At 41.2% G+C, this 20,719-nt stretch overlaps 1 pseudogene; it reads left to right on the forward strand.

The window, feature by feature from the left end:
* Positions 1-1,136: 1,136 nt before the first annotated feature.
* On the forward strand, positions 1,137-3,259 carry LOC100599276 (annotated as a pseudogene).
* The last annotated feature ends 17,460 nt before the right edge of the window (positions 3,260-20,719 follow it).

Genomic DNA, 20,719 nt, shown 5'->3' on the forward strand with positions numbered 1-20,719 from the left:
ACCATGGCCAAATAACTTTTTTATTTTTTGTAGGGATGTGGTCTCGCTTTGTTGCTCAGGCCAGCCTTAAACTCCTGGCTTCAAGCGATCCTTCCATTTTGGCCTACCAAAGTGCTAGGATTCCAGGTGTGAGCCACCACAACTGGCCTACAAAAAAATTATTACAACTAAAAAAAAAAAAAAAAAAAGTCAACCAGTTTGTAAGATACAAACTCAGTATACAGAAAGCAGTTGTATTTCTATGCACATGTAACATACAATCCAAAAATTAAATTAAGAAGGCATCCCATTAAAAGAGCTTCAAAAAGAATAAAATGCTAAGGAATAAATTTAACAAAAATAAATAAATAAAAATCATACTCTAAAAATTATAAAACATTGTTCAAAGAAATTAAAGATCTAAATAAAGTGAAAGATATACTACGCTCATGTATTGGGAAGACTTCATTTTATTTATTTATTTATTTATTTATTTATTTATTTATTTTTTGAGATGGAGTCTCGCTCTATCGCCCAGGCTAGAGTGCAGTGGGGTGATCTTGGCTCACTGCAACCTCTGCCTCCTAGGTTCAAGCAATTCTCTTGCCTTAGCCTCCCGAGTAGCTGGGATTACAGGCATCCGCTACCATGCCCGGCTAATTTTTGTATTTTCAGTAGTGACGGGGTTTTGCCATGTTGGCCAGGCTGGCCTTGAACTCCTGATCTCAGGTGATCCTCCTGCCTTGGCCTCCCAAAGTGCTGGGATTACAGGCATGAGCCACTGTGCCCGGCCCAAGACCTAATATTTTTAAGATAGCAATTCTCCTCAAATTCATCTACAGATATAATGCAATCACTACCAAAATCCCAGTCATGGCTGGGGACGGTGGCTCACCCCTGTTATCTCAGCACTTTGGGAAGCTGTAGGTGAGAGGGTTGCTTGAAGCCAGGAGTTCGAGACCAGCCTGGGCAACAAAATGAGACCCCAATTTCTGCAAGAAATACACACACATAAAAAAACAAAAAAACACCAAACAAAAAAACTCAGTCAACTTTTTTTTTTCAGAAATCTATTTGCTGATTCTAAAATTCATATGAAAATTCAAGGGACCCAGAATAGCTAAACGACCTCAAGAAAGAGGGACAGAATGGAGTGGAGCTCAGAGCTGTGGAGAGGAATGAAGCTGAGCAGCTGGGTTGGCCTGGCCAAACCAGTGGAGCACAGACGTGGGTCAAGCGCTGGTGAACATATGCTTTTGACACATTAGAGACTTTTTTGATCATGGATGATGAACACATACCAGATTTTTCAAGCTTAAAGGATGAAACTACTTATTGGAAGGAAATGTCCTTGAAGTACAAACATAGCTTCCAGGAAGCTTGAGATGAGCTAGTTGAATTTCAGGAAGGAAGCAGAGATTTAGAAGCAGACTTAGCAGCACAATTAGCACAGCCTGAACAAAGGAATAGAGACTTGCAACTTTATAGCCAAAGTCTGAAATATGAAATGGAGGCATCGAAGGAGAAACCAGAACATCAATATGCACAGAGCTACAAGCAGGTCTCAGTATTAGATTATTTAAGTCAGATGTGGGCCATTAAGGTGTGGTTGCTTAAGTATGTGAGGGAGCTGGAACAGGCCAATGATGACCTGTAGCAAGCAAAAAGGGCAATAATAGTTTCACTAAAAGACGTTGTTTTTGTTTCATTTTATTTTGTTTGAGGCGGAGTCTCGCTCTGTCGCCCACCCGCCTTGGCCTCCCAAAGTGCTGGGATTACAGGTGTGAGTCACCACACCTGGCCTTCACTGGAAGACTTTGAACAAAGGCTAAATCAGGCCATTGAACGGAATGCATTTTTAGAAAGTGAACTTCATGAAAAGGAATGTTGTCGGTCTCTGCACAGAGGTTAAAAGATGAAGCAAGAGATTTAAGGGCAAGAAGTAGCAGTTCAGGAAAGCAAGTAACCAGAAAGTTGGCTCCTACTTCTTCAACTCTAGATGGTGAAAAGATAGATTCTGCTGTCCAAGGATCACTCTTTTTGCCAGCCACTCCTATTGGCAAAGGGAAGGAAAACAGTTTTTCTTCCCGAAAGCTACACTAAGTGGTTTTGGTACCAGTCCACTAACTCCTTCTGCTGGGCTATCAGCATTAACGACCATGGGGGATCTCTTAGGAAAATTAGGGACTTTACAATCCTAATTAGCAGCTTGCAGAAATTTTGCAAAGGACCAAATGTGAAAGTCTTATATTTCAGGAAATGTTAACAGTGGGGTGCTGAATGCCAATTGCACAACAGTCTCCCAATCAGATGAAGGGCAAGAAAAAGTCATATTTCTGGCCAGGCGGTAATCCCAGCAGTTTGGGAGGCCAAGGCGGGCGGATCACTTAAGGTCAGGAGTTCGAGACCAGCCTGGCCAACATGGTGAAACCCCATCTCTGCTATAATTACAAAAATTTGCTAGGCATGGTGGTGGGCACCTGTAATACCAGCTACTCAAGAGGCTGAGGCACAAGAATTGCTTGAACCCAGAAAGCGGAGGTTGCAGTGAGCCCAGATAGCACCACTGAACTCCAGCCTGGGTGACAGAATGAGACTCTGTCTCAAAAGAAAAAAAAAAAAAAAAGGCCAGGCGCCCTGGCTCACGCCTGTAATCCCAGCAGTTTGGGAGGCCAAGGCAGGCAGAGCACTTGAGGCCAGGAGTTCGAGACCAGCCTGGGCAACATGGTGAAACCCTGTCTCTACTAAAAATACAGAAATGAGCCCGGTGTGGTGGCACATGTCTGTCGTCCCAGCTACTGGGGAGGCTGAGGCAGGCAAATCACTTGAACCCAGGAGGCGGAGGTTGCCGTGAGCTGAGATCGTCCCACTGCACTCCAGCCTGGGCGACAGAGTGAGACTGTCTCAGAAAAAAAAAAAAAAAAAAAAAAGTCATATTTCCTACATTGTTCATAATGCAGTAAACGGCTTTAATCCAGCTCCTCCTTCTCCTGGTCTGCGCTCCTCATGCCTGCTGCCAGCACCGGGTATGCTGCCTTTCAGTGTGAGTGCTTGGCCTCCAAGTGGGGGCTCTTGCCCTCCTCCAACAACCCAATACACCCATGCCTCACCCCTTGGTGCCGGGGCCCAGCCCCATGCTCCTCCAACTGCCTTCCCACCGCTGGCAGGGGGCAGGCTGCATGCAGCGGCGGCTGCTGGGCCCTGCCTAGCCCCAGGACTCTGCACAATATCAACACTGGCTATTTTCTCTTCTTACCATAGTGAAGTTGGCTTCCTATGATTGCACTTGTGTGGGTCACAAGGAGATACATATGTGTATTACCTGGTCACTGGATGGAGAAGTACCCATTCATCACATCTGCCTCATAGCCCCCACTCTGCTGTACTGATAGGATTTAGTTGTGTTTAGGACATTGCAAATCTTCTAGAAGTTCTCCACCAAATCAGGTCAATGTGTGCCTTCTTCCTGAGCTCCCACTCAAGCATCTTCAGTGCTCATGATCATGTGTCCCCCAACTCCACCCCTCACCGTTCGGGCCTGTTTCTGGCAAAAAGTCAGGAAGGTTACTGAATTAGGGAAAATTTTCTGGACCTTCCGATTTTACTTAAGCAGTTACCATTGCATGGACTTGCCTCCAAAAGCAGCAAAATGCCTGTCAGAGCCCCAAATGGCAGGAGCCTCTGGAGCCTGGGCACACAGGCTAAGCCTCTGTGCTGTCTTCTTCTCTGTGTGCCTCAGACTCGGTGGGTGGAGAGCTGGCAGGCAACCTCTCACCAGCTTTCCAGTCCTTCAGGTCTGTGACATCTTCAGACCTTTTTTCTCCCCCTGAGGGCTAGCCTAGTTGGTTTTGGAAGGGTTGAGTAGCCTGACTCCAGGGCTGGCTGCTGCCAGCTCCTGGGGGGGCTGACTCACCAAAAGTGGTTGTCTCTGGGCATTGCTTGATCACTGTCATGCTGCGTTTAGTTTTACATTTGCTTCGTTGTATTGGGTTGGTGCAAAAGTAATTGCGGTTTTGCCATTACTTTTAATAAATGAAATGCATTTTTAGAAAGTGAACTTCATGAAAATGAATGTTGTTAAACCAAACACCACATGTTCTCACTCATAGGTGGGAATTGAACAATGAGAACATGAGAACACTTGGACACAGGAAGGGGAACATCACACACTGGGGCCTGTTGTGGGGCGGGGGGAGGGGGGAGAGACAGCATTAGGAGATATGCCTAATGTAAATGACAAGTTAATGGGTGCAGCACACCAACACGGCACATGTATACATATGTAACAAACCTGCACGTTGTGCACATGTACCCTAGAACTTAAAGTATAATTTAAAAATATATATAAAAAGTCAAAAAAAGTCTCAAATAATTAAATAAAGTCCTCCAGTATTTCTCATCCTCAAAAAAAAAAAAAAAGAAAATGAATGTTGTTGGTCTCTGTATGGAGTTTAAAAGATGAAGCAAGAGATTTAAGGGCAATTACTTTCGCACCAACCTAATACACAGGTTTGTAAACATGACTAAGATATTTATATATAACTTGTGTTTTATAGATTTTATTTATTCAGAACTCATACGGCATGTTAATGACTTACTACTCTGGGCAGCTGTGTAGGATCATAACACGGTTAAAAAAATACTTCCCCTCAAAAAAAGTCTTTTAGTGTAGATACAATAAATTTCATAGAAAAAAAAGAGGAACAGAGTTGGAGAACCGACATTTTCTGATTTTAAAATTCACTAGAAAAGTACAACAATCAAAACTGTGTTGTTTTGACATAAAAATAGACATATAGATCAATGGAATTTAATTGAGAGTTCTGAAATAAACCTTTACTTTGATGGTCAATTGATTTCAACAAGGATACCAAAACAATTCACGGGAGAAAATAAGTAGTGCTTTCAACAAATGATGTTGGAATAACTGGATATCCAGCTGCAAAAGTTGAACTTAGACCTTATCTTATACCATATATGAAAGTTAACTCAAAATGGAGAATAAACCCAAAAGTAAGCGCTAAAACTATAAAATTTTCAGAGGAAAATATAACTGCAAATCTTCATGACCTTAGATTAGGTATGATACCAAAAGCACAAGCAACAAAAGATAACCAGTAAATTAGGATTCATCAAAATTAAAAATTAAATATCAAAATTAAAAATACTGCCATGTTTTATATGTGTCTCTCAAAAGTTTATGTGTCAGAAACTTTTTTTTTTTTTGAGACAGAATCTCACTCTGTCGCCCAGGCTGGAGTGCAGTGGTGCCACTATGACTCACTGGGCTCACCTGGAATTCCAGGTGTCAGCCACTATGCCTAGCCTATGTGTTGGAAACTTAATCCTTCTTCCCTCATGAATGGATTAATGTCACTATCATGAGAGTGGGCTTGTTATAATGAGAGTGGCTTTGCTATAAAAGCAAGCTTTCTGTGGCCTCTTGCTCTTGTCCTCTAGCCATGTGATGCCCTCTGCCATGTTATGACACAGTAAGAAGGCCCTCACCAGATGCTGGTGCAATGCTCTTGGACTCCCTAGCCTCCAGAACCGTGAACTAAATAAATGTATTTTCTTTATAAATTACCCAGTCTGTGGTATTGTTATAGCAACAGAAAATGAACTAAGATAGATACCATAAAGAAGTTGAAAAAGCAACCCACAAAATGAGAGAAAATATTTGCAAAGCGTATTTCTGATAAGAAACATGTATCTATAATATATAAGGAACTCTTAAAAACTCAATGATAAAAAGACAAATAACTCAATTAAAAAAAGGTAAAGGCTTTGAATAGATATCTCTCCAAAGAAGCTACATAAATTGTCAATAAGGAAATGAAAAGATGTTCAACACCATGTAATTGTGATATCTGTGACATTTGTGAAACGCAAATCAAATCCAAAATTATATATCACTTCACACCCACTAGGATGGCTATAATTAAAAATATATGCAATAACAAATGTTGGTAATGATGTGAAAAAAATTGAAGGCTTCATACATTGCTAGTGGAAATGTAAAATGGCATAGCTATTTTGGTAAATGGCTTGAAAGTTCCTCAAAAGCTTAAACATGGAGTAACCATAAGACCCAGCAATTTCACTCCTAGATACATACTCAAGAGAAATGAAAACTTATGTCCATGTACTACATGCAAAAGTTCACAGCAGCATTACTCATAATAGCTGAAAAATGGAAATAACCCAATGTCCATGAACTGATGAATGGATAAGCAAAACATGGCATGTGTGTACAATGGAATATTATTCAGCTGTAAAAAGGAATTAAATGCTACATTCATGCTATAGCATGGATGAAACTTGAAAACAGTATGCTAAGTGAAAGAAGCCCATATATTATATGATTCTATTTACATAAAATGTCCAAAACAGGCAAATGTATGGAGACAGAAAATAAGTTAGTAGTTTCCCAGGGCTGGTGGTGGGCAATGGGGGATTTGAGGATGATGGTTAGGGGTGCAGAGCTCTTGTCTGGGACAATGAAAGTGTTATAAAATTGATTGTGGTGATAGATGCATATCTCTGTGAATATATCAAATATCATTCAATTGAACACTTGAAAGGAGTGAATCATAGGACATGTGAATTATATTGCAATAAAGCTGTTACAAAACCCCTGAAGTTTCATTTATTTGCTTAGTTTTTCCAGGGAAGACATCAAACTCAGAATTAATTTGTTTTTTGAGACAAGGTCTCATTCTGTTGCCTAGGCTAGAGTTCAGTGGTGCAATTGTAGCTCACTGCAGCCTTAACCTCCTGGGTTCAAGTCATTCTCCTACCTCAGCCTCCTGAGTAGCTGGGACCACAGGTACGCACCACCATATTTGGCTAATTATTACGTTTTTTGCAGGGAAAGGTTCTTGCCACCCTGCCCGGACTGATCTCAAACTCCTGGCTCAAGCAATCTTCCCACCTTTGCCTCCCAATGTACTGGGATTACAAGCGTGAGCCACCACACTTGGCCCTGAAGTTTCTTTCTTCCTTTCTTTTCCTTTCTTTCTTTTCTTTCTTGTCTTTTTCTTTCTTTCTTTCTTTCTTCTTTCTTTCTTTCTTTCTTTCTTTCTTTCTTTCTTTCTTTCTTTCTTTCTTTCTTTCTTTCTTTCTTTTTTGTGACAGGGTCTCATTCTGTCACCTAGGCTAAAGTGCAGTGGCATGATCACAGCTCACTGCAGCCTCAACCTCCCTGGGCTCAGGTGATCCTCCCACCTCAGCCTGTGGAGTAGCTGGGACCACAGTCACCATGCCTGGCTAATTTTTTGTATTTTTTGTAGAGATGGAGTTTCGCCGTTTTTCCCTGGCTGGTCTCAAACTCCTGAGCTCAATCAATCCATCTGCCTTGGCCTCCCAAAGTGCGGGGATTATAGACATGAGCCACCATGCCTGGCCCTGCTGAAGTTTTTTTTTTTTTTTTTTTTTTTTTTGAGACGGAGTCTCGCTCTATCGCCCAGGCTGGAGTGCAGTGGCACAATCTCGGCTCACTGCAAGCTCTGCCTCCCCGGTTCACGCCATTCTCCTGCCTCAGCCTCCCGAGTAGCTGGGACTACAGGCGCCCGCCACCACGCCTGGCTAATTTTTTATATTTTTAGTAGAGACGGGGTTTCACCATGTTAGCCAGGATGGTCTCGATCTCCTGATCTCATGATCCGCCCACCTCGGCCTCCCAAAGTGCTGGGATTACAGGCTTGAGCCACCATGCCTGGCCTGAAGTTTTAATAAAGCTATTTTCAGACATAAAACCACTGAAATAATTCATTTCCTGTAGACCCACACTACAAAAAATATTTTAAAAATTTCTTCAAGTGGTGGACAAATGGCACCAGTTGGAAACCTGGGTCTATACACAGAATACACAGGAATGAAAAGCATTAGAAAGGGTAATTACATGTGTGAATAGAAAGACCTTTCTTTCTTATTATTTAAATAAAATAATAAGTGTTAAATAAAATAATAACAAAAAGCTTAATAATTAGCCAAAAATGGTGGTGTGTACCTGTGGTCCCGGCTACTCAGGAGGCTGAGGTGGGAGAATGACTTGAAGGCTGCAGTGAGCTACAGTTGCACCACTGAACTCTAGCCATGTTGCTGCTTTCTAAACTGACTGTTTAAAAAGCAGCAACATGGCTGGGTAAGGTGGCTTACCTGTAATTCAAGCACTTTGGAAGGCTTGAGGTGGGAGGATCACTTGAGCCTAGTAGTTTGAGACCAGACTGGGCAATATAATGAGGCCCTGTCTACAAAATACATATATATAAAATATATATACACACACTATTATATATATACTATATATAATATATATAGTGTGTATATGTACTATATATAATATATATAGTGTGTATATATATTATAAATAGTGTGTATATGTATATATAATTATACACACATTATATATTATATACATACTATATATAATATACATATATAGTGTGTGTATATATATTATATATACTATATAAAATATATACACTATATAACATATATACACTATATAATATATATAGTGTGTGTGTGTATATATATATATATTATATATATACATTAGCCTGACATTGTGGTGCATGCCTATAGTCCCAGCTACTCGGGAGGCTGAGGTGGGAGGATTGCTTGAGCCCAAGAGGTCGAGGCTGAAGTGAGCCGAGATTGTACCACTGTACTCCAGCCTGGGTGACAATGTGAGACCCTGTTTCAAAAGAAGAAAAACAGCAACAATGTATGACAGAGTTTATAACATATGTAGAAGTAAAATGTATGATAATAAGGGCACACAGACCAGAAGGGAGAAATGGAAGCATCCTCATACTGGTAAATACAGGTCTCATACTGTGAATCTAACATCATAAATCATTTGAAGGTAGACTGTGATATATTAAAACTATTTAACATAAACCCTAAAGCAATCACTATACCAACACAACAAAGAGTTATAGCCAATAAATTAACAAGGATAAAAAAATGGAATGATTGGGGCCAGGCATGGTGGCTCATGCCTGTAATCCTGGCACTTTGGGAGGCTAAGGCTGGTGGATCACCTGAGGTCAGGAGTTTGAGACCAGCCTAGCTAACATGGTGAAACCCCATCTCTACTAAAAATACAAAAATCAGCAAGGGGTCGGGTGCCTGTAGTCCCAGTTACTTGGAAGGCTGAGGTGGGAGGATTGCTTGAACCCGGGAGGTGGAGGTTGCGGTGAGCCGAGATCATGCCACTGCACTCCAGCCTGGGTGACAGAGTGAGACTCCATTTCAAAAAACACAAACAAATAAAAAATATAAAATGATAAGAATAATAAGAAAGTCAGAAAAAGAGATAAAGGGCAGCAGAATCAGATGGAACAAATATAAAACAAATTGCAAGATGGTATATGTAAATCTAATCATGTCAATACTCTTTTTAAATGTGAATAGTCTAAACATATCCATTAAAATACAAACATTAATTGGATAAAAAAGTAAGAATCAACTATACGCTGTCTATTAGAAACTCATTTTAAGTACAAAGATCTAGCCTGGCACAGTGATGTGCACCTGTGACTCTAGCTACTTGGGAGGCTGAGGAGGGAGGATCACTTGAGCCCAGGAACTCAAGACCAGCCTGGGCAACACAGCAAGACCCCATCTCAAAAAAAGGTCTATTATATGAAAAGTAACAGGATAGCAAAAGATATACTATGCAAACACGAATTATGCTGGATTATCTATATTAATTTCAGAAAAAAGTAGAGTTCAGAGCAAGGGCTATTATTAGGAGCAGAGATATTACAAAACAATAAAAGGGTGAGTTTAGTTCCTTCAAACTATGAGGCAAAACTGATAGATCTAAAAGAAGCAATAGAACAAAAATAAAAGGAGCAATAAATAAATCTACAGGTGTAGTTGGAAACTTCAACACTCCTCTCCCAGTAATTGATAGAACAAGTAGGCAGAAAATCTGTAAGAATATAGATAACGTGAAGTACGTTATCAACCAACTTGACCTAATTGATAACACTCCACCCAACAACAGCAGAAGAGACATTCTTTCCAAGTGCACTTGAATCATTCACCAACACAGACTACATTCTAAGTCATAAAACAAACCTTAACAAATTTAAAAGAATATAAGCCACACAAAAGATGTTCTCAAACCAGAAGGAAACTAAATAAGAAGTTGATAACAAAATGGTACCCGGAAAAATTCCCAAATATTTGGAAACTAAACAGCATACGTTTTTAAATTTTATTTTTATTTTTATTATTATTTTTTGAAACAGGGTCTCATTCTGCTGCGCAGGCTAGGGTGCAGTGGCGCTATCATAGCTCACTGTAACCTTGAACTCTTGGGCTCAAGTGATCCACCCACTTCAGCCTCCAGAGTAGCTGGGACTACAGGTGTGTGAAACCATGCCTGGCTAATTTTTTAATTTTTTGTAGAGATGGGGGTTTCTCCATGTTACCAGGCTGATCTCGAACTTCTGGGCCCAAGTGATCCTCCTGCCTTGACTTCCCAAAGTATTGGGATTACAGGCAGGAACAACCATGTCAGACCTGTTTCTGCATTTTTAAGGTCTATAAAAACCCAAAACAAAAAGATATAAAACAAAGAATAATATGCAATAGAGACAATTGATGGTCTACATAACCTAAAACATTTACTATCTAGCCTTTTACAGAAAATATTTGGCAACTTTTGATTTAGAGGATTGATTCTCTGACAGTTGTTTGTTTTTGAGACGGAATCTCACTCTGAAGCCCAGGCTGGAGTGCATTGGCATGATCTCAGGTCACTGCAACCTCGCTTCCTGGGTTCAAGCGATTCTCATGCCTCAGCCTGCGGAGTAGCTGGGATTATGGGCATGCGCCACCCCACCCAGCTAAGCTTTGTATTTTTAGTAGAGACAGGGTTTTGCTATTTTGGCCAGGCTGGTCTCGAACTCCTGACCTCAAGTGATCCGCCTGCCTTGGCCTCCCAAAGTGCTAGAATCACAGGAGTGAGTCATGGCACCAGCCTGATTCTCTGACAGTTTTAAATATATTTTTACATAGTCATTTTTCTGATGAGGTTTCCTAAATTCTCTTGGGTCAGTTTGAACACTTAAATTTTTCTAAGAAACAGTCTATCTCCTTGACGCTTTCAAACTTATTTGCATAGATTTGTACGTAGCACTCTCATGTAAATTAAAAATAAAAACCAATTTTCCATTATTATTCTTGGCCTAAATTTCAATTCCATCTTTACCACTAACCAAATTTCTGAGCAATTTGGAGCAAATGATTTACCTCTTCGGAGTGTCATTTTCTTGCAAAATGGGAATAAGAATAAAACCTACCTCACAGAATTTTTGTGAAGATAGATAAGATACAATAATGTACACGAAATTAGTTTGTAAAATAGTAGAGCTCATGCAGATGTTAGTTAATATTTTTAATCTGCTTAAATGCAGTCATTTCATGTATGTGAACTTTTCCTTTTAATCTTGAGATGTTATCCTTGAGTGGGAAGATATGGAATCAGACCTAGTATATAAGTGCCTTAGTTGGTTGTGAGGAGCAATGGCAGAGAATATGCTTATGGATGCTAACAAGTGGGTACATGTGGTGGTCAATAGAAGGTCTCTTTGGATTGCTTTTATTTTCTCAGTGAAGTAGGGGGCAAAGTTTTCATCTGAAATTCAGGATTGGAGAGGAGACATTGAAGTTTTGAGGAGAAAGAAGGTATGATAGAATCTTCAGGTGAGTGGGCAAGTAAATGGACTTAAGAAATTTGTGTGATCACCAGGCAGCATTAAAGGTCTATGAAGCTTTGTGGCCCCTTAAAGTGAGACCAGTCAGCAAAGTTGTATGTTTTGCTCTGATTACATTTAGCTGACAATGCAAACACCAAGTATACAGAGTGTTGGGTTTAACCAGGTCTGTACTCTTGCCAAATGAGTGCAATAAAAGCAAAAGACGGGTAAGGGAGTTGAGAATGTTGCAAAGAAATGATTGTGGTGATTGCCAGTGGAGTTTAAACTGAATAAAGAGAAAAAGGTAGACATCAGGGGGATGAAAGACAGTAAAACTGTGGCAAATCAGTGGATTGTAGGTCTCAGTATGATCAAAGTGTAGGCGTGAGTTGGTCTTGTCTCTTTCCCTGAGCTTTTATTGCTTGCTTTTCCTTAGACCTCGTTTTACATACATTAAAGCTTTGTGCTTTTCTGAGACTCCACACATGGACAGAGGTAGGAAACAATTTGGAGGGCTGGACTGAAGAATTAACTATATTTTAAATTTGTGTAGGCTGGGAGCAGTGGCTCACACCTGTAATCCCAGCACTTTGGGAGGCCAAGACAGGAGAAGCACTTGAAGGCCTGAGTTTGAGGCTGCAGTGAGCCTCAAAAAAAAAAAAATAAATACACACATACATACATACATACATCTGCATCCAAGTTGTTCAGATATTAGTGAGTCATCTACTCATCCTAAGGGACTGCATGCAGTGTGTTAGGAACTCAGTGGCCTCTCCTGACCTTGGTCATGCCCACTCACAGGATTCTCTGTTCCCAATCTTATTAGAGAGGAAACTTTATAATGATTCCCGTGTGGTTCATCTTTCCTTCCTTTTTTTCCTTTTCCTTTTTCTTTTCTTTTTTATTTCTTTCTCTTTCTCTCTCTTTTTTCTTTTCTTTCTTTTTTCTTTTCTTTTCTTTTCTTTTCTTTTCTTTTCTTTTCTTTTCTTTTCTTTTCTTTCTTTCTTGAGTTGCTCTGTTGCTCAGGCTGGAGAGGGCAGTGGACTCACTGCAGCCTCAACCTCCTGGGCTCAAGTGATCCTCCTGCCTCAGATCCCCAAGTAGCTGGGACTACAGGCACCTGCCACCAGGCCTGGCTAATTTTTGTGTTTTTTTTTGTAGATATGGGGTTTTGCCATGTTGCCCAGGCTGGTCTCGAACTCTTGGCTCAAGTGAGCTGCCTGTCTCAGCCTCCCAAAGTGCTGAGATTACAGGCATGAGCCACCCCACCTGTGGAATTTGTATGCTTATTCACTACATCAAAAACACCTCGTGTGGTGTTTTTTATATTAAAGTTTACCTCAAACTTTAACATGGGAAACATGGGAAGTATTGAGTTGCTGTTGCCTACTCCTAAGGGTATCCTTTCCTTGCTATTCTTCCTCTTTCCTTGTCAGGTTCGTCCTTCTCAAGAAAGCGATGGGGGAGGGGTGGAAAGTAGGAGTGTGTAGTACAACAGACACATTGCTCTTTACACTGTGTGTCATTTTAATGGCAACCTAATTGCGTAGGTTTTGTTTGCTTTTCAGAAGTGCACTTTTTAGATGAACTCATTCAGAACAAACATTGACCATATATTCGTCCACAGTGGCCCCATGTTCACCTTTTTTTCAGTTACAAAAAGGGGAGGCATTGCTGCCAAGAAGCAAGGTAGTGAATGACCAGAAAAAAAGGCAGAAGCAACAACAGAAAACAGTAAGGGAAGGAACACCTCCTGTTGGCTAGCTACATACGTTCACCACTCAGTTTATCCAAGTTCCATTTCACTCCTCGGCTTCCCTCAGCCCCTTGGCCTGACTTTGCTGACAGAATAGTTTTATGTCACCTTCCAACTGCCTGACCCCAAGGCTTTCCATCTCAATTCATGGGCCTTGCTTTCTCCAATCCATCACTAGCAGTGTGGGTTGATTTTGTCTTACTCAAAAACAAAAACATTCTGGCCAGGTGCAGTGGTTCACACCTGTAATCCCAGCACTTTTGGAGGCCGAGGCAAGAGGATAACTTGAGGTCAGTAGTTCAAGACCAGCCTGGCCAACATGGTGAAACCCCATCTCTGCTAAAAATACAAAAGTTAGCTGGGCTTGGTGGCAGGTGCCTGTAGAACCCCACATTCTAACAGACACAGAACACTTAACTTCATATTTTTATATAACTATGTGTTCTCAATTTTTACAACAAATGTAATTTTTTAGTTTAAAATTTTATTTATTTTTAAATATTTTTATGAAAGAAAAAATAAAAGTTCTTGTCCTACCATCTTTGTGTGGTATCTGTCTGTCTGTCTCTCACACAGGTCACTCAAGTTAATGGGAAAGAAAGAACAGGAGGCCAAATTCTGAAGTTATAAATAATAGAAAATAAAAGATCTGTCTACAGTGAGGGAATAGATAAGAGTATGGAAGGGCAAAATCGGGTGGGGGGGAAGAAGACATGTGTTTCTTATTTTTTTTAATATTTATTTATTTATTTATTTATTTATTTATTTATTTATTTGAGATGGAGTCTTGCTCTGTTACCCAGGCTGGAGTGCAGTGGCTCGATCTCGGCTAATTGCAACCTCTGGCTCCTGAGTTTAAGCAATTCTCCTGCCTCAGCCTCCCGAGTAGCTGGGATTACAGGCACACACAACCATGTCTGGCTAATTTTTGTATTTTTAGTAGAGACGGGGTTTCCCCATGTTGGCCAGGTTGGTCTCGAAATCCTGACGTCAGATGATCCGCCCACATCGGCCTCCCAAAGTGCTGGGATTATAGGCGTGAGCCACCACGCCTGGCCAAACATGTGTTTCTATTGTAAATATTAATAGCTAACATTTAACTCAGTCCTTACAACTCTATTAGGCAGCTATTGTTATCTCCATTTTACCGATGATGAAACTGAGGCATGGAGAGATTTAGTAACTTGTCCAAAATGACATGATTTACTAATGATGGAGTTGAGTTTCAAACCTAGATAGTCTGGTTCCAGAGTTTGTGTGCTTATTCACTACACCAAGCTGCCTCTTTGAAAATGTAAAGATAGAAAGTAAAGATAAAATGAAAGTAAAATTGCTTCCTTGACGCTCCTACTACCACCACTATTTTTCAGATGACTGTCGCCTTGCGTTTAGAGTAGGCATCAAATACCTTTCAAGCCCTGCCTTGTATTCTTTCCATCTACCACTATGTAGGCAGGTTCAGCCTGATAGTACTTGCCTACACTGTGCTTTATCTCACAGAAGTCCACAGGCTTCTTCTTGCCTATGGGAACCTGTTCTAATATTCTGAAGTGTGCACAAGTCTGGAGGTGAAAGGGAATTAACACTGCACGTAGTGACTCCTGACCAATGGGATACAGGAGCTGTAGAGAGACTCCTACTTTTCTGTCCCTCCAGTGGACAACTCTGAATTGCATTCTACATGGCTCCTCAGTGGGATTGACCCCCAGGTGCCCAGCTGGAAATATATTCTTTTAATGACTTTCTTTCCTTTTCTGCTTCAATCTTTTATGTTCCGCACTCCTGTTACATGGGATGACTTCCCAATATCAACACCAACGTGAAAGTCCTTGTCTTAGGCTCTGCCTTAGGCTCTGCCTTCTGGAGGAAATCCAGGAATAGACAGACAACAGCAGCAATAAGATACATTTTACTTTATTTTTGGCATTTTACTTTCTCATATATTTTCTCTTTCAAGCCTCCAAAAATTCCTTTGAATTAAGTTAGTACTGATATATTCCCATTTTTTAAAAATTGAGACAGAGTCTCAGCTCACTGCAACCTCCACCTCCCGGGTTCAAGCAATTCTCCTGTCTCGGTCTCCTGAGTAGCTGGGATTACAGGCACCTGGCACCACGCCTGGCTGCTTTTTGTATTTTTAGTAGAGACGGGGTTTCACTGTGTTGGCCAAGCCATGTTGGCCTGACCTCAAGTGATCCACCCACCACAGCCTCCCAAAGTGCTGGGATTACGGGCGTGAGCCACCTCGCCCGGCCTGATATATCCTCCCCTGCCCCTCCACTTTTTTTTTTGCGACGGAGTCTCACTCTGTCGCCCCAGGTTAGAGTGCAGTGGCACATTCTTGACTCACCACAACCTCTGCCTCCCGAGTTCAAGTGATTCTCCTGCCTCAGTCTCCCAAGTAGCTGGGATTACAGGCGCCTGCCACCAAGCCTGGCTCATTTATTTTTATTTTTTGTATTTTTACTAGAGACAGGGTTTTGCTATGTTGGCCAGGCAGATCTCAAACTCCAGACCTCAAGTGATCCGCCCACCTTGGCCTCCCAAAATGCTGAGATTACAGGTGTGAGCCACCGTGCCCAGCCTATATCCCCATTTTTAATGAAGACATTCATATTACTTTTTACAATATATGTGATGACTGGTTTTTTTTACATTTTTAATTTAATTTAATTTTTTTTGAGACAGAGTCTTGCTCTGTCACCCAGGCTGGGGTACAGTGCCATGATCTCATCTCACTGCAACCTCTGCCTCCTGGGTTCAAATGATTCTCATGCCTCACCCTCCCAAGTAGCTAGGACTACAGGCATGCACCACCACACCTGGCGAATTTTTGTATTTTTAGTAGAGATGGGGTTTTACCTTCTTGGCCAGACTGGTGTCAAACTCCTGGCCTCAAGTGATCTGCCTGCCTTGGCCTCCCAAATTGCTGGTATGAGTGAGCCACCATGCCTGTCCTTCTTTTCGTTTCTTTTTTTTTTCTTTTCTTTTCTTCTTAATTCACAGAACATGAAAAGGGCATCCTTAGCACTTGGACTTTTGTTCTCATCTTTTTCTTCTTTTGGTGGCAAGATGGTTGTTGCATTCTTGCATCTCCAGATATCATGTCTATATTCAGGACAAGAAGATTGAGAGGAGTAAGCCATGCAAGCTGAGTGTGTGTCCTCTATTTAATAAAATAATTGCTTTCTCAGAAACCTGCCCACATAACTTCTGTTTTATTCTCATTAGCCAAAACTGGATCATATGGTCATTCCTGTGGGTAAAGCTGGGAAATTGGAGAACGGGATTGTCATGATTGATTTGAATCAATTGTGATTTATTGCCTGGGCCTGAACAAAAGTACAGGTCTGTTAAAGAATAAGGGGGACATGGATATTGGTAGGGAAATTCAATTCTTGTGTGTTCATTAGTCCTTCTGTTTACATAAATAGTATTTTTATAAGCTGCTTTTCTTTTTTAATGTACCACACACATATATCTTAGTCCATTTAGTGTTGTTATAACAGAATATCTGAGACTGGGTAGTTTATAAAGAAAAGAGGTTTATTTGGCTCATGATTCTGGTGACTGGAAAGTTCAAGATTGAGCTTCTGCATCAGATGAGGGCCTCAGGCTGCTTCAACTCACTGTGGAAAGCAGAAGGAAAGCCAGTGTGTGTAAAGAGATCACATGACAAAAAAGGAAGCAAGGGTGGGGAGGTGACAGGCTCTTTTTAACAACCAGCTCTTGTAAGAATTAATAGAGTGAGAACTCAAGCGCCCCTGAGAGAGGCTATTAATCTACTCATGAGGAATCCACTGCCATGACCCAAACACCTCCCACCAGGTCCTAGCTCCCAACATTGCCACACTGGGGATTAAATTTCATTTTTTTCTTTCCTTTTCTTTTTTTTTTTTTTTTTTTTTTTTTTTTAGACGGAGTCTCGCTCTGTTGCCCAGGCTGGAGTCTTTTTTTTTTTTGAGACAGAGTCTCATTGTGTGGCTCGTGTGACTCATGTGGCTCAGGCCTGTAATCCTAGCATTTTGGGAGGCTGAGGTGGATGGACTACCTGAGGTCAGGAGTTCGAGACCAACCTGGGCAACATGGCAAATCCCTGTCTTTACTAAAAATACAAAAAATTAGCCTGGTGTGGTGGCATGTGCCTGTAGTCCCAGCTACTCAGGAGGCTGAGGCAGGAGGATTTCTTGAACCTAGGAGTTTGAAGCTGCAGTGAGCAGAGATCTTGCCACTGCCCTCCAGCCTGGGTGACAGAGTGAGACTCCATCTCAAAAATACATGATAAAAAAAAGAAAGCAAATGTTAACTGCTGTACTGAAAATATTCATGGTTTGAAAGAGAGTAATTTATGTGGGCATACGCAATTATAAATGTTGCTAGATATACTTGTAATTGAAAAAATAGGCCTGGTGTGGCGGCTCACACCTGTAATCCCAGCACTTTGGGAGGTTAAGGCAGGTGGATCACCTAAGGTGAGGAGTTCGAGATCAGCCTGGCCAACATGGTGAAACTCCATCTCTACTAAAAATACAAAAATCAGCCAGGTGTGGTGGTGGGTGCCTATAATCCCAGCTACTCAGGAGGCTGAGACAGGAGAATCGCTTGAGCTCGAGTGGCAGAAGTTGCAGTGGCTGAGATTGCGCCATTGCACTCCAGCCTGGGTGACAGAGCGAGACTCCATCTTAAGAAAAAAAAGAGTTCAACCATTGTGGAAGACAGTGTGGCGATTCCTCAAGGATCTAGAACTAGAAATACCATTTGACCCAGCCATCCCATTACTGGGTATATACCCAAAGGATTATAAATCATGCTGCTATAAAGAGACATGCACACGTATGTTTATTGCAGCACTATTCACAATAGCAAAGACTTGGAACCCAAATATCCATCAATGATAGACTGGATTAAGAAAATGTGGCACATATACATCATGGAATACTATGCAGCCATAAAAAAGGATGAGTTCATGTCCTTTGTAGGGACATGGATGAAGCTGGAAACCATCATTCTCAGCAAACTATCGCAAGGACAAAAGACCAAACACTGCATGTTCTCACTCATAGGTGGGAATTGAACAATGAGAACACTTGGACACAGGAAGGGGAACATCACACACCGGGGCCTGTTGTGGGGTGGGGGGAGGGGGGAGGGATAGCATTGGGAGGTATACCTAACATAAATGACAAGTTAGTGGGTGCAGCACACCAACATGGCACATATATACGTATGTAACAAACCTGCATGTTGTGAACACGTACCCTAGAACTTAAAGTATAATAAAATAAATAAATAAATAAATAAATAAATAAATAAAAGAAAAAAAAGAAAAAATATTATGGCAATTCCTATTCTGTGAATTTGTTTATATGTTTCACATTATTTTACCTTTAGAGGTACTTCGGAGTTTTTGTGAATTGCCTAATCCAAAAATATAGGGCACTCTACTTCATCTCGTAATTATCTCCTACCCCGTTTGTTAACCGAAAAGGCACCCAGGGAACCTGAATACTGACTGCATGCCCAATCACTTTATAACCTGACCTCCTCCTAGTCCAGTGACAACGCAATCTTTAGTCAGGGTGCTGAGAAAGCCCAGAGATGAGGTACATGGTAGGGGGTTAGGGAGATTGGTTAGGGAAATCTTCAGTGAAGTGAGAAAGGACTAGGGAATGGGGTAAGGGTAGGGAACTGGGTTGGGCCAAGGCAGGAATGGAGAAGGGAAAGAGGTAGAGGTAAATAGAGAGGTTAGGGAAAGATCTGTCAGTAATTTTTTGAGATTGAAGAGAAGCTATGGTTACACTAGGAAGGGTTAAGTGCACAGAGAAATGCTATATTTATACAGAGAAGTGCTATACTTTGGGAAAGGCAAGTGCCAAGAAAAGAAAATGCTGAAAGTGGGAAACACATGTGGAGTTTGTAGGGCTGTAGGGTTGCTTGTGTGTTGGAGACTGAGGTTTAAGCTAGTGTTAATGGGTGAGAGTATTCAGTGGGACCAATGGCCTCAGGGAGAATGGAGCTGGCCTTTGTCCCAAGAGGAGGAAGAATCTAAGGACATTTTCAGACACTTCCAGAACAGTGCTAAATAACAGTGGGGATAAAAGGTATTCTTGCCTTGTTCCTGGATTTAATGGAAATACCAGGTATATCATGATGTTGGTTTTCGTTTGAAACAGATATTCTTTGTCATATTAAGTTGTCAGATTTTATTTGCTAACAGTTTGTTTAAGGTGTTTGTGTGTATGTATGTATGTATGTGTGTGTGTATATATATATATATTTTTTAAGATTTTTTTGAGACAGGGTCTTGCTCTGTCACCCAGGCTAGAGTGCAGTGGCATGACTATAGCTTATTGCAGCCTTGCCTCCCTGGCTCAAGTGATCCTCCCACCTCAGCCTCCCAAGTAGCTGAGACCACAGGTGCGTGCCACCACTCTCGGCTAATTTTTTTTTTTTTTTTGAGACACGGAGTCTCACTCTGTCACCAGGCTGGAGTGCAGTGGCATGATCTCGGGTCACTGCAACCTCTGCCTCCTGGGTTCAAGCAATTCTCCTGCCTCAGCTTCCCGAGTAGCTGGGACTACATGGCGCACCCCGCCATGCCTGGCTAATTTTTTTTTTTTTTTTTGGTGTTTTAGTAGAGACAGGGTTTCACCTGTTGCCCAGGCTGGTCTCATACTCCTGAGCTCAGGCGATCTGCCTGCCTCGGCCTCCCAAAGTGCTGGGATTACAGGCGTGAGCCACCTCACCTGGCCTCTCGGCAAATTTTTATTTTTATTTTTTTGTAGAGACAGGAGACCCTATGTTTATTAACATCCTATTAACCTATGTTGCCCAGGCTAATCTCGAACTCTTGAGCTCAAGTGATACTCCTCTCTTGGATTCCCAAAGTGCTGGGATTACAGGTATGAGCCATAATCTAACCATGCCTGGCCTGTAGATATATATTTACATGCAAGAGGATATATAGTTTTCTTTTTAGTACTATCTTTTTCAGGTGCGGTACCATACTTATGCTAGGTCCCTAGAATAAATTTGTAAACTTTGCCTTTTCTTCTCTCTTGAACAATTTATATAGTGTAGGAATTATCTGCTCTGTGAAGGCTTGAATGAATAGCCTATGAAACCATCTGGGTCCAGCACTTTGAAGGTGGGAGAAGAGGGGAGATATTTGGCAACTTTTAAAAAACTAATATATGTATATGTTTAAAATTTCAAACTGCTTCACATACAATGAATAGTCTTCACTTGCAAGTCAATCCAC

The sequence above is a fragment of the Nomascus leucogenys genome, chromosome X, assembly GCF_006542625.1.
Source record: "Nomascus leucogenys isolate Asia chromosome X, Asia_NLE_v1, whole genome shotgun sequence".
Taxonomy (NCBI): Eukaryota; Metazoa; Chordata; class Mammalia; order Primates; family Hylobatidae; genus Nomascus; species Nomascus leucogenys.